This window comes from Balaenoptera ricei, chromosome 2 (assembly GCF_028023285.1).
Source record: "Balaenoptera ricei isolate mBalRic1 chromosome 2, mBalRic1.hap2, whole genome shotgun sequence".
Taxonomy (NCBI): Eukaryota; Metazoa; Chordata; class Mammalia; order Artiodactyla; family Balaenopteridae; genus Balaenoptera; species Balaenoptera ricei.
This window is the reverse complement of record NC_082640.1, coordinates 2,862,958-2,876,206: the sequence shown is the minus strand read 5'-3', so window position 1 is coordinate 2,876,206 and position 13,249 is coordinate 2,862,958. Positions and strand designations below refer to the sequence as shown.

The 13,249-nt window shown below is 51.0% G+C and overlaps 1 protein-coding gene across 24 annotated transcripts in view; it reads left to right on the top strand.

The window, feature by feature from the left end:
* ZNF438 (zinc finger protein 438) overlaps window positions 1-13,038 on the top strand; it is a 213,670-nt gene extending 200,632 nt beyond the window's left edge. For 17 of the 24 annotated variants that reach the window (XR_009500023.1, XR_009499990.1, XR_009499980.1 and 14 more), the window contains 3 exons: window positions 1-30; window positions 5,930-6,146; window positions 6,242-6,801. The exon at window positions 1-30 is cut by the window's left edge and continues 96 nt beyond it. The gene's annotated coding sequence lies outside the window, so the exon portion shown is untranslated. Of the gene's footprint in view, window positions 31-5,929; window positions 6,147-6,241; window positions 6,802-10,418; window positions 10,675-10,787; window positions 10,966-11,310; window positions 11,596-11,765; window positions 11,879-11,993 lie in introns of those variants that run through there. The other 7 variants (XR_009499983.1, XR_009499982.1, XR_009499991.1 and 4 more) reach the window with 7 other exon arrangements.
* The last annotated feature ends 211 nt before the right edge of the window (window positions 13,039-13,249 follow it).

The window sequence follows — 13,249 nt, the reverse complement described above, 5'->3', positions numbered from 1 at the left end:
CCCCGCTGGAGACAGATCATTGATTCCAAGGTGAGGATGTGGACCCGGTCCGGATGGAGGGGGTGGGTAGGCGGAGGAGAGCATGCCCCACCCCCCACACCATGGCCGCCCACGGCTCTGGGCCGCCCCTTTCCCCCTGCAGGCTGTGGGGCTGTGCTCCGCCTCTGAGACCCTCCCTGGGGTGACGAGGGTCCCTGGGGTGACGAGGGTCCCTGGGGTGACGAGGGTCCCTCGGCAAACACCTGTTTCCGGTTTCTCCCAGGCTTAACCTCAGGTTGGGGGTGCTAGCGGTGACACCGCTTCGTTGGGATCCACTCCTGGGTGTGACTGTGTAGTGTGTTTGCTCAGATGGGTGGGGAAAGCCCAAGCCCGCGTCCTGTGTCACTCAGGGTGGGAGACGCCGGGAAATAGAACTCACAGGGGTCCCGTCGGGGGAGACCAGAGTGATGAGGAAAGCGCAGACAGATGCTTCCACGACGCTGGGTGCCCCCGCGGGGGCCCTGGGACGGGCTCCCACCCGCCTGGCGTGAGGGCGACAAGCTGAGCGGTCAGGCTTTAACCCGGGCCGTCCGACTCCAAGGCCGGGCGCTCTCACTACGGTGAGAGCAGATTCCCTCTGGCACTCTTCGTGTTTTCACACCTGCTGAAGTGTGAACACGCTTAGATTAGATGAGGGTGCTAAGTAGTTAGATTAACTCCGCTTTTCCTTGTCCGACAGCTTCTTTTGCTAGACCGTCCTGGGCCCTGGGTCCCAGGCTTCCTCAGGAAAGAGAGGGAACAAAGGCCAAGCCTAGAGACACAATTCTTTTCTTTTTCTTTAATTTCATCGAAGTCTAGTTGATTTACGATGTTGTGTTAGTTTCTCCTGTGCCGCAAAGTGACTCAGTCATACTTATATATTCTTTTTCATGTTCTTTTCCATGATGGTTCGTCACGGGGTATTGAATACAGTTCCCTGCTCCTTTTGTTTTTAGATTTTATTGAAGTCTAGCTGATTGACAAGGTTGTGTTCACAATGCTTGGTGTGAAATGGAGACTTTGAAAAAACAAACAGAGCGGCGCTCTCCGCCATCGGGGGCAGAGGAGCCACAGGCCTGGCCTGCGGGGCTGGACGGATCCAGCACATGCTGGGGTCCCGGGGTCTGTCTAGCAGGGAGATGCAGGGCGCCGAGCGTGGGGGCTCCCCTGAGTCTCCCCCTCACAGCCCCCCTCCGTGGTGCCGCCTGCCCAGCCGTGCCAAGGCACCCGTGGGCTTCGCTCGGCGGTGGCGGAGGGGCTGGGGACCACGGGCAGACACACTGCAGCCCCCAGGACGATGGGGCTGATGCGCTCGACTGTGCCGACCCGAGCTCCGCAGCAAGAAAGCAAACCAGCCTCCAGCCGGCCTGACGCACGGTCCTAAGGCTTTAAGAAAGCAGCTCTTTGACACAAAGCGTAGGGATGGTTCCTTGGACCTGTTTCAGTGTATCGTGTCACTCTTTGCTCTTGGAGATGTTACAAGCCTGTGAGGGACACAGTCCAGAGTCTAGTTTTACAAGGTTTCTGCTTAGAAGTGCAACCGCGTTTTGGCTCAGCCGATGCACAGATCTTTGGAAGAGTTTAGGGGGGAGAGAGATTAAAGTGACTCTGAAACCACAAACTATGTACAAAATGTATTATGGACTTTAATTTGCGGGTTGTTCTTTTTTTTTTTTTTTTTTTTCTTGCCTCCTGCAGCTTGAGGCAATGGTTTCCAGAAGAGTCAGTTGTTTGGATTTAAAACTGCTTTGTGGAAATACTCTGTTCTCCAAGTTCTGCGGGTCATGGAACACTTGGCTGGACTCCTGGTGGGCCCCCGGAGGCTGGTTCTCTGGGTGATTCGGGCAGGGCTGGGCCTGGGCTAGGGGCTCCGGGAGTCCGGCCTGGGTGGGAATGGGGCTGGCCAGGTCAGCCCAGGGGCTGAAAACCAGAAGTCCAGGCCTCACTGGTCTCTTGTTTTCCTGCCTAACTTCTAGTTAAAGAAAGTGGGTCCTAGGGGCTTCCCTGCTGCTTTCGTCTTGTTTTGTCCTAAAGAGTTCACACCCTAGGGTGGGCCTTAGACACGAGCCCCATCACCACCCTGACCTTCTGAGCTCCCAGCTGCTTCTGAGTCCGGGGTGGTTTTGATCATGGAACACAGCGTTGCGAGACCAGACGGGGCAGGAGGCCTCCGTGGCTGGGACTACGCCTCCCTGTGTTTCATGGGTGGTGAGATCCCACACACAGTGGATAGCTGCTGCCTATCGTCCTGGGAGTGTGTCTTGTTTCCTAATCAGAGGGCGAGCTCTATCAAGACAGACCCCATCCCTCATAGCTCCTTTCTTTGCCCTGGTGGTAAGAGGATTCAATACAGAATATGTGGAATCTAAAATAAGACACAAATCAACATATCTACAAAACAGAAACAGAGTCACAGACATAGAGAATAGATTTGTGGTTGCCAAGGGGGAGGGGGCTGGGGGAGGGATGGAGTGGGAGTTTGGGGATTAGCAGATGCAAACTATTATGTACAGGATGGATAAACAACAAGGTCCTACTGTAGAGCACAGAGAACTATATTCAACATCCTGTGATGAACCATCATGGAAAAGAATATATATATATATATATATATGTAAGACTGAGTCACTTTGCTGTACAAAAGAAATGAACACAACATTGTAAATCAACTATACTTCAATAAAATTTAAAAAAACCACATAATCTGGATTTCATTGGAAGTTCCAGACCCAGCATTCCGGCCTCAGACATCTGGGCCTGGAAGAGGAATGTAAGAAGAACAGCCAAATGCCTGCAATAAAGGTGCTGGTCCTGTTTTTCTGGTGATTTGCTGGCAATCTTTAGCCACTCCTTGGCTATAATCCTTGGCTTATAGAAGCATCGCCCCCATCTCTGCCTTCGTGTTTGCATGGTGTTCTCCCTATGTGCATGTCTGGGTCCAAGTTTCCCCCTTTTAAGGACACCAGCCATATTGGATTAGGGCCCACCCTCATGACCTCATCTACATTTAACCAATTACATCTACAATGACCCTATTTCCAAAGAAGGTCATGTTCTGTGGAACTGGGGGTTAGGACTTCAACATATGGATTTTGAGGGGCAGGTGGGAGGGATATAATTCAAGCCATCACACCACCCTACCTCTTGGACCTTGGACAGTGGGTGAATAATTCTGAACCACATTTTCTCCATCTGTGCCCTTGCTGATCATTAAGATTCTTTCCAGCTACTAAGCTCAGTGATTCCAGAAGTCTATAGCATATGATGGTGTATTTCATTCCCTTTTTTAACGGTTTTAGAGCAAGTAATTCTTTTCATTGAATGTCATTTTTAAAAGCACTTTATCTGGGCTTTAAGAAACTTATCATGGTTATTTGCATGGGTGACACTAAATATTTTTAATGACCAGTATGGGGGGCCCCAACCAGACAAATGGCCACTGGCCGTTACAGCTGCACTGAACATATTGGTGTGTACTGGTGTGTACTGGTGTGTACTGGTGGGTACTGGCTGGATCCCAGCCCTGGGCCTTTCTGTACTTGCCTTATGTCTCCTTTTCGACTTAATATTCTTCTTTCAAAAAAAGTTTTTTTTCTGGTTTTAAAGTAGACATATAATCATTGTTGAAAATTTAGAGGACCCAAATTTTAAAAACCTAAAATACCACTTCTTAGAGATACATTTTGGTATTGAAGCAGGTTTTTATGTATACTCTCCTTTTTTCATATTTTATCCTTGATATTTTTCTGTGCATTAAATACTTTTAAAAAAACATAATTTTTACTTTTGCAAAAATTCTATCCTATGGATGTGCTATTTCCATTCTTTTAGTATTACAAATCACCCTGTCTTGAACATAATGATGTTAAGCACAGTGGTATTTAATCTTCGTGCCTGTCCTAACTGCTTCCTTAGGTGAAGCTCCTTAGTGTGGAATTACTGAACAAAAGTTTATACATATTTTAAATGTGTGTTGTCAAAATGCCCTCCAGAAAAGTGGTGACAATGAATACTCTCACCAGCAGTGTCTGAAATTACCTTCGTTTCCTATAGGGATATTCACGCTTTTCTTATTGATTTGTAAGAGCTCTTGTTATACTTAAGATATTGGCTCTGTTCCCAACACACATGTTGAAAGTATGGACTTCACACTTCTCAAAGTAAAGGTCCATGCCTTATCACGAGATTCTCACAGTGTCAAGTTGCATGACTTGTACACAGAAACACCCAATCAATATCCACAGGATATAAAGGGATGACATCTGCCATTAAGAAGCATATGTTGTAGCCCAAGGAATTTAAACAGATACAAAAACCAAAGTGAAACAAATGCTATAATGGAGCCATCAAATACTGTGGGATCAAAGAGGAAAGTGTGATCCACTCCAACTAAGAGAACTGGGAGGTCCAACTCCATTTGGGTCTCGAGTATGATTTTTTAACCAGAGAAGGAGACATTCTAGGCTGAAGGGTCAGCATAAATACAGCACATGGCATGACAATGCCTGGTGTGTTTGAGAGAGAGAGAGGGGGGTTCACGCCTCCCAGTGCTAAGAGGACCTTGAAGGCTACAGGGCTTTATGTAGAGAGGAGGACCAAGTGGAGAACACTCTGCCCTGACCTGTGTTTGGGGAGGATGGTGCTGGCAGCTGTGTGGATGAGAGAAGGGAGAAGAGAGAGACCGCTAACTTGCTTTAGAGGAAGCTTTGTGGGACTTCAGACCAAGATGGCAGCCTGGGAGGGAAATTCAGAAATTTTGTTTCTGAGCCACTTAGTTTGATGGCTAGAGGACAGTGTGTGGTGGGGCTCTTTTCCAAGGGGCTGTAAGAGGGCAGGGCTGTCTCTCTACAGCGTCACAAACCTTTGCCTTGAGACCGACAAGTTGAAATGTCTGTAAGGGAGACACCAGAGCAGGCCTTGTTACAAGTTACCCTGTTAACTTTTTCACGTTCTTTCCACATACGGGAAAAAGAGAATCATTCACATGGAAATCATTGCAATCTGATGTAAAATGACAACAAAATTAAAAGAATAGGCAAATACGGTTTTACCTGGCTGCCTGACGAAATGGGTTGAAATGCCAAGGAGCTAAAAGCAGTTGTTCTATTATTGATGGCACAGTCCAGAATACTCAGAAAAATACTGTTCTCAGGTTTAAATTTTAGTGAAGACTTTTTAATGTTTAGGCTGTAAAGAAGATCCTCTCTTTTTTTGTTTGGAGATGATGTGATTGAAATGACAAAGTGGTAAATTATGAATTTCAAACAAGGGCACTTCTGTCCTGGCCTCTGAGGAACAGTCCAGAATATCCCTAGATCTAGAAAAATGTGTTGTTTTTATGGACTTCAGGAATTTCTTTAGTCACCCTTCTTCCAAACCCCCAGGGACACTGGCTCAAAGTGTCTCCTCTGGCCTCTGTCTCCCCCCTCACTCCAGAGGGGCTGAGAAATACAGTCACGACAAGATGTAACTGACACTCAAGGCTGGTGTGTGCCAACCTGGGGAGTTGGCTTTTTCTGGGGTTGGGACCCCCGTCACTAGGAAGGTGACGTCCCAGGTGTCCTCTCTTTGCCAGAGGCCCCCTTATCTCCCTCCTCCCTTGATGCTGTGTCTCCATCCTGAAATCTCTTCTTCCTCCCCTCCCCCCCGCAGCGTGTAGTGGGCAGGGACAGGGAAGTGGGTCTGGGGTCAGAGGGCTGGGATTCGGACCTGCCATTGTCATGCCAGTTACTGAACCTCCCCCGGCTTCCGGAACCTTGAACTGCAAAATGGGATCACAACGTGCCTTATCCGTTCACAGTTAAACCCACCGACAGGTGCGGTGCTGGGCACAGAAGAGGCGGGCGAGCTGTGCGGCCCCCGTTCCCAGTGTCTGCGGGGCCGGTAATTACCCTGTCGTCTGAACTTCTAGGGGACGTTCAGTTTACACGCCTGCATTACTGAGGACCATCCCTGCGGGCAGAAACCCCCCATTCTGCCTCCGGCCCCCACCGCGGTCGTCTCCCCAGCTCCCAGCTGACGCCTGAGCACGCGGTGGCTCTACGGAGACCTTTTGCTTCTGGGTGACAGATGACTCTCTCCTCCTCTGGCCCAGGGAGGGGGCCCGCCGCTTAATGTTACCAAATGTGGTGAGTAGTCAGATGTAGCGACCAAAGCCGCTGCCTGGATCAATTATTTTCCGGGATTCTCGTGCGTTCCATTCTCTCCCATCCTTTCTTCATAGCCAGAAGGGGCGAAAGCTCCCTAATTCATCTGTGCACTTCGAGGAGAACGAGAGTGGTGAACACGCTGCGGTTCGTGGAATAAACCTAAGTACGGTGGTTTGCAATACGGATTTTCCCGTCCGAGCTCTTCGAATCTGCTCCGTCAGCACATTCGGGCTCTGTGTCCAGAGATACCGCAGATGAACAGCATCACCTCCAGCCCCGCTCAGGGTGCGCGTAGGGCCTCGGTTTGTCTCGGAAGGTCGGGCTGAGGGTTGCAGGGAGCAGCCTCCGGATGGACGGGTGTGCTCGGAGAGATGCCCGCCGGCTTCCTGCTGTCTTGAGGACAGAGCCTAGTACCCAGTGGTCCCCAGGCCTCCCTCCCACCTGCATCTAAGTCCCTCCCCTCCACAGGGCTTTGCACACAGCAGGTGTGAATCATCCAGCCTCCCTCTGCCCAGCAGGCCTGCCTCCCAGGGACCACAGGTACCTTTGAGAACTCCCAGGGGACCCGGCCAGCCGGGCTGGGCAGCTGATGGTGGTGGGGGGAGGGGAGAGGTAGACAGGGAGTCAAACACAGCTTGCAAATTTTTTTAAAATAAATTTATTTACTTATTTATTTATTTTTGGCCACGTTGGGTCTTTGTTGCTGCGCACGGGCTTTCTCTAGTTGAGGTGAGCGGGGGCTACTCTTTGTTGTGGTGCGTGGGCTTCTCATTGCGTGGCTTCTCTTGTTGCAGAGCACGGGCTCTAGGTGCGCAGGCTCAGTAGTTGTGGCTCACGGTCTCTAGAGCACAGGCTCAGTAGTTGTGGCTCGCGGGCTCTAGAGCACAGGCTCAGTAGTTGTGGCTCGCGGGCTCTAGAGCACAGGCTCAGTAGTTGTGGCTCGCGGGCTCTAGAGCACAGGCTCAGTAGTTGTGGCTCGCGGGCTCTAGAGCACAGGCTCAGTAGTTGTGGCTCGCGGGCTCTAGAGCACAGGCTCAGTAGTTGTGGCTCGCGGGCTCTAGAGCACAGGCTCAGTAGTTGTGGCTCGCGGGCTCTAGAGCACAGGCTCAGTAGTTGTGGCTCGCGGGCTCTAGAGCACAGGCTCAGTAGTTGTGGCTCGCGGGCTCTAGAGTACAGGCTCAGTAGTTGTGGCTCGCGGGCTCTAGAGCACATGCTCAGTAGCTGTGGTGCACAGGCTTAGTTGCTCAGCGGCATGTGGGATCTTCCCGGGCCAGGGCTTGAACCCATGTTCCCTGCATTGGCAGGCGGGTTCTTAACCACTGCGCCACCAGGGAAGCCTCAGTTTGCAAATTCTTCAACAAGAAAATCTGCTATAAAATAGCCCTGCTTGGCTCTAAAACAAGCCCCTCTGTAGCTCATTCTGGAATCTGTAAGGTATCAAGAGCCCAGCCCCGGGAGGGGGTGGGCAGGTGCGTGGGTGCTGCCTCTCTCTGGGCTACCTGCCCACGCGCCCCGTCTCCCTGGAGGGTAGGGCTGGGCTCTGAGCGCAGTGTGTGGAGGCCCCTGCCCTCCCACCTACCTGCCTTACGGGATTCTGTGCTAAGTTGTTGGCTCCATCGGCCAGAGTGTCACGTGCTTTCCTTTGCTTTGAGATGAAATGATGCTACAGGACGCACAGAGCAACACACGTCGTATTGGAAAAGCCACCTGTGACTCGGAGGGCTCAGGTTTGAGGTACCCACTTAGTAAGTGACTTGGGAAGCTCACCTTGGACCTCCCGGGCCCTTGCAGGTTCTGCTACAATCCTGTCCTCAGGATCCAAGGCCACAAGGGCACCCTCTAAGCAGGAATATTCTTAGTGTCTCTGGCTGAGGTGCCAGAAGACCCCCTTCCCCTTGCACCATGTGCTCCACCGTCACAGCTACTTGGTCGACAGGTGACACCAGGGCAGAGACTTGGAGGCAGGGAGACGTGTGGATATCTGGAGATGCTTTCCAGGAAAGGAATAGCCAGTGCAAAGCCTGCGGTGGGAGTGAGCTGACCCGGTAGAGAAGTGGCTGGCGGGGAGCAGGGGAGTGAGCCAGAGGGGCGGCGGGGTCCCACCTCGGGGTGCCTGAGGGCCATCGGTGCGCCGCCTGCTTTTACTGGGAGGAAGGGAGTGGGTGGGAAATCACTGGGGGGTTTGGAGCAGAGGAGAGGGCGTTGCTCTGAAGACACGTGTGGCCTGTGTGCACATTCACACACCGAGGTGAGCACACCCAGGTCTCAGCGTGCGTCAGTCTGAGCCGCGGGACTGCCATCCAGCAGATGTGGCAGCTAAGTGCTAGTGAAGGTCACTACTTGGGCACTTAGACAACGGTGGGACTGAGGTCACAGATGAGACAAGGCTGACAGCAGAGAATCCAAGGCACAGATCCACTTCCAATCTGCAGATGGCCAGGGTGGGAGACCCAGGCACCCAGGGGTTTCCCCGGGAAGTGCTGGGCGCCCAGCCCTCCTGTCGGGCCCGGGGCGTCCAGCCCAGAATTGCACCTCGTAAACCGTGCCCTTGACATTCATGGCCGTATAACTTCATTGTTCTTGATGGCAGTAGTCTGTTTTGTTAACCTTTGGCTTCCTTTTTTCCTGGTGCTTTTATACATCTGGTTCTGGTAAAATAAAAAGATTCACTCCATTTACAACTGTACTTCCTGTTCTGGCTTGGGCTTTTCTCCCCCCACCCCAGCTGAGGTGGACATGACAGAGCCCCTCCCAGAGAGACCCTCCAGGGGCGGGACAGCGCCCGCTGTGTCCCCCGGGACATCAGAGACTGCCCGTCCCTGGGGCCGGCCACCGCACCCCCTTGGAAGTCACCACTTAGGAAGGAACTTTCCAGGACACCACACTGCAGCATAGGGTCCCCTCCCAGGCTTTCCCGGGACCCCAGGTGGAACAAGGATGCCTCCTGAGAATGTGGGTTCTTGGTCCTGTGTGGGTTTTACACTGGTCCCCCTTTATCCACTGGGGATACGGTCCATGACCCCCAGTGGAGGCCTGAAACCATGGAGAGTACTCAACTCCATAGACACTATGCTTTTTCCTATACTTACCCACTACGATGAAGTTTAATGTATAAATACGCACAGAGATGAACAAATATAGCTAAAAATAAAATAGAACAATTATAATAATACAATATCTTATTGTAAAAATGTCATGCCTTCTCCATCTTAACTAAGCATTTATCACCCACTGTGACCGTAACTTTTGCACTTTGAGGTGCAACAGCAGAACCAGCACTAATTCTCTCTTCCTTCTTCACAATTTCATGAATAGGAGGTTTGTTCTGAACACAGATCTTAGCAACCTCAGCGAGATTTCATCACACTCCTCAGGATGGCATGCGACTTAAAACATATGACTCGTTTATTTCTGGAATTATCCATTTAATATTTTCTTTTTTAAAATTTTTTTAAATTTTTATTTTATATTGGAGCATAGTTGATTAACAATGTTGTGTTAGTCGTACACCTGAAACTAACACAACGTTGTTAATCATTTAATATTTTTGGACCACGGTTGACCGCGGGTAACTAAAGCCTCGGAAGGTGAAACCGTGGATAAGGGGGAACGACCGTACTTACTGTTTCCTACCGGCTGCCGCGTTTGCTTGTGTTCAAGCAAGATGCAAACTCTTCAGTACAGGGAAGCCTCTGACCCGCAAAGGCTCACAGAGTCTGTGTGTAGAAGAACAGGAAGGAGGACGCCAGAAGAAGGAGGGCCCCGCAAGGCCCGGGGAGGCCGCTCAGTGCGCAGGGGCCGGGGCCGGGAATTAGGACAGGGGCTCCGGGGCGCCCGAGCTCGAGGGACACCCAGAGAAGGGCCCCCACCCCGGCCACCAGGGCCAGGCCTCGGGCGGCAACTAGAGAAATGTAACTGGCGGGGTACTCAGATTGAGTAGTGTTCAAAGAAATAGTTTTTTAAGAAATATGCAATTGGCCACATTAAACAAAGTGCTGCTCTGGTGTTGAGAGCACAGGCTCTGGCGTCAGGCCGCCCGGCACGAGGTGTCCCCTCCCTGCTCACGTGCTCGGTGACAGCGGGCAGGTGAGGGAACCTCTGTCCCTCCTTCAGCCCCTCTGGGATGAGGGCCTGACAGCACCGACTTCAGAGCTGGGGTGTGAGGCTTTAAAAAGTAAAAGTATGTGAGGTGCTGAGGACAGAGCCTGCCACGTGGGGAGGACCACACATGTCCCTCTGTTGTCACCACAGTAACCGTTACGGCTGATGTGGACGAGGGGCCCAGCCGGAGGCCCTCATCCCTACTGGTGGGGACGTCTCTCTAGAAGGTGACAATAAGACACATCAAATCATGACAAAGCGTTCCACCACGTGACCCAGAGCCTCCTTTCCCCTGAGGGCACAGCAGAGCGGTGCCCACAGACTTGTGTTTAAGGATGTTCCCTGCGGCACTGCTAGTAGCCAGAGAAGGAAAAGCACAGACTGCCTGAAGCTCCTGCACCAGGAGGTGGGTCATGGGCCACCCGCCTGGCGCCCAAGCTAGGGACCTTGACATCACCCTTTGTTCCTTCCTACATCCAGTCCTCGGCCAAGTTCTGTCGTTTCCACCTCTTCCCTTAGGGATCTGACCACTTCCCACACTCACCCGTTCATGGCTGGGCCGGAGCAGGACTTCCTCAGAGCCACACCCTGCCCACCGAGGACGCCCGGTACGCGCGGGGTGATGCTCCGTCCTTTCCCACCACGCTCACCACCTTGGCAACGACTGGATCCCCACTTCCTTCTCCCCCACCAGGTGGTGAGTCCCCCCAAGGGCCGGGCTGGCTGTCTCGCTGAAAATTGTGTCCCCAAAGCCTGGGACAGCGCCTGGCACACTCCATGTTTCCTGACGGAGGAACAAGCCAGTGAAAGAAGGCATGTGGTTCAGCCTTCAAGCCATATTCTCAACAAATCCATATGGCAAAATGCTCACCATACAATATTAGATGAGGAAAAAGCCTACAAAACTGGATCTGTAGCATGACGTTAACCTCATTATATACAGATATATGTGTAAAAACCCAGACGAAAGGCACTAAATTGTTAGCCGTGGTTATTCCTGGACATTTTAATTTTTTAATATATATATGCATGTCTTTTCCAGATATTTTGCAATAAACGTCCGTTTCCTTTCTAATCATGAAAACAGTGGGAAAATAGATGGATACAGCAACGGATCCAGAATTTGGGGCATTCACCATAATTGGAGTCCAGGATCTAGATGGTTGAGGCAGCCTGCGAAACGTCCACATTTGAACTTGCCCACGATGTCTGTCTATTAAAGCATCATTTCCAGAGCAGCTCTGTACAATCACTTGTGATTCTGCTAATAACAGGCTCCTTCCTTTCTCGTGGGGACCCATTAGGCTGAGCGCATCAGAGGTGACAGGTAGTGGTTTCAAAAAGATAACATAAATGTTTTTCTTCTTCCTAACAGAAAATGTCAGGGTAAATGAGTTTTTTTTTTTCTTCCTAAGTCATCATACTACACATTCAGGGGAATGTGGTCAGAGGCTGTTACAGGAGGACTTGTTTCTATGTCTACGTCTTTGTTTGCAGTAACTGTTGCAAGGTACCAAGGTGACAGCCCCACAGTCGGGCCATCGGAGCATCTCTAGGCCAGACCTCCCCGGGCTTGGGAATCTGCACAGTCCCAGGGACCCAGCACATAGGTAGGTGGCCCTTGGATGGACCCAGGGAGGATGGAACCTCGTGGGAGGGACATTGGTGGAACTTGGACTGTGGTTTCAAGTCTTGATCTGGACCCTGGATTTCTTCTATTGCCAGATTGCTCAGGACCTTGGTTTTTCCATCAGTCAAATTGGAATGTGTGTGCATCTCTCTGGGACAGTTGTAAGAAGTAGTGAAGTGTACAGCACTGCCTTTGGGGATATGTGCTTCCGACCTTCTGCCCGCAAGTCTCTCGCGAGAAGATCACCAAATGAGGAATGGAATGGAGAGAAGGAGGGCTGTTCAGCCTGGAGAAGAGTTTGGTTTTTTGTTTTTGTTTTTTAAAAGGACAGGAAGTTGGAGCATAAAATGTGTCATATGTATGCAGGATAGATTTGTCCCATGTGGCGTCCCAGAGCAGAACTGGAGCCCGGGGTGGAAGTACTAGAAAGTAAGATTTCTGCTTCCCTTAAAAAAGAACCTTCTAGGACTTCCCTGGTGGTGCAGTGGTTAAGAATCCACCTGCCAATGCAGGGGACACAGGTTCGAGCCCTGGTCCAGGAAGACCCCACATGCCACGGAGCAACTAAATCCGTGCGCCACAACAACTGAGCCTGCTCTCTAGAGCCCGCGAGCCACAACTACCGAGCCCGTGTGCCACAACTACTGAAGCCTGCACACCTAGACCCCGTGCTCCGCAACAAGAGAAGCCACCGCAATGAGAAGCCCGCACACCACAATGAAGAGCAGCCCCTGCTCGCCACAACTAGAGAAAGCCCACGTTGTAGCAACGAAGGCCCAACGCAGACAAAAGTAAATAAATAAATTTATATTAAAAAAAAAAGAACCTTCTAGGAACAAAAAGTAATCCAAAGGGCTGTCCTGTAGGGCAGTACTGAGTCACCTGTCACTGTGAATATTTCACTGGGGCTGGTGATCACAGGGCAGTTTTGGGAGAGGGATTCAGCATTAAGTTGAAGACAGGTAACCGCTAACATTTTTCCCAACTCCAAGAACCTATGTTTCTGCCACTTGGCCTTTCTGATTTTGGAACTGCTTGAAAATAATGTCTAATTCCTCCCAACCATGTTATCTAGGTCCAGCCAGAGGTGCAATGGCCAGAAGTTCCCCCTCCCCACTCGCCCCGGATGGTGGAAATCTTTCATGTTTATTACTCTTTATCTCCCTGTTACATGAAAAGCTCACAATGAGTCCTGCCTTCTCAGAATAAAGGTCAGAACGCGAATTCCCAGCCTTCCCTGCAGGAAGGATAAAGTCTTGACCCCTCAAATGGTCCCATTCAAGACCTGAACTTGGAAGTGAATAACCTGGAGGGAAACAAGGTGAGGGTGGGGAGAAGAGGAGGGAGCTCC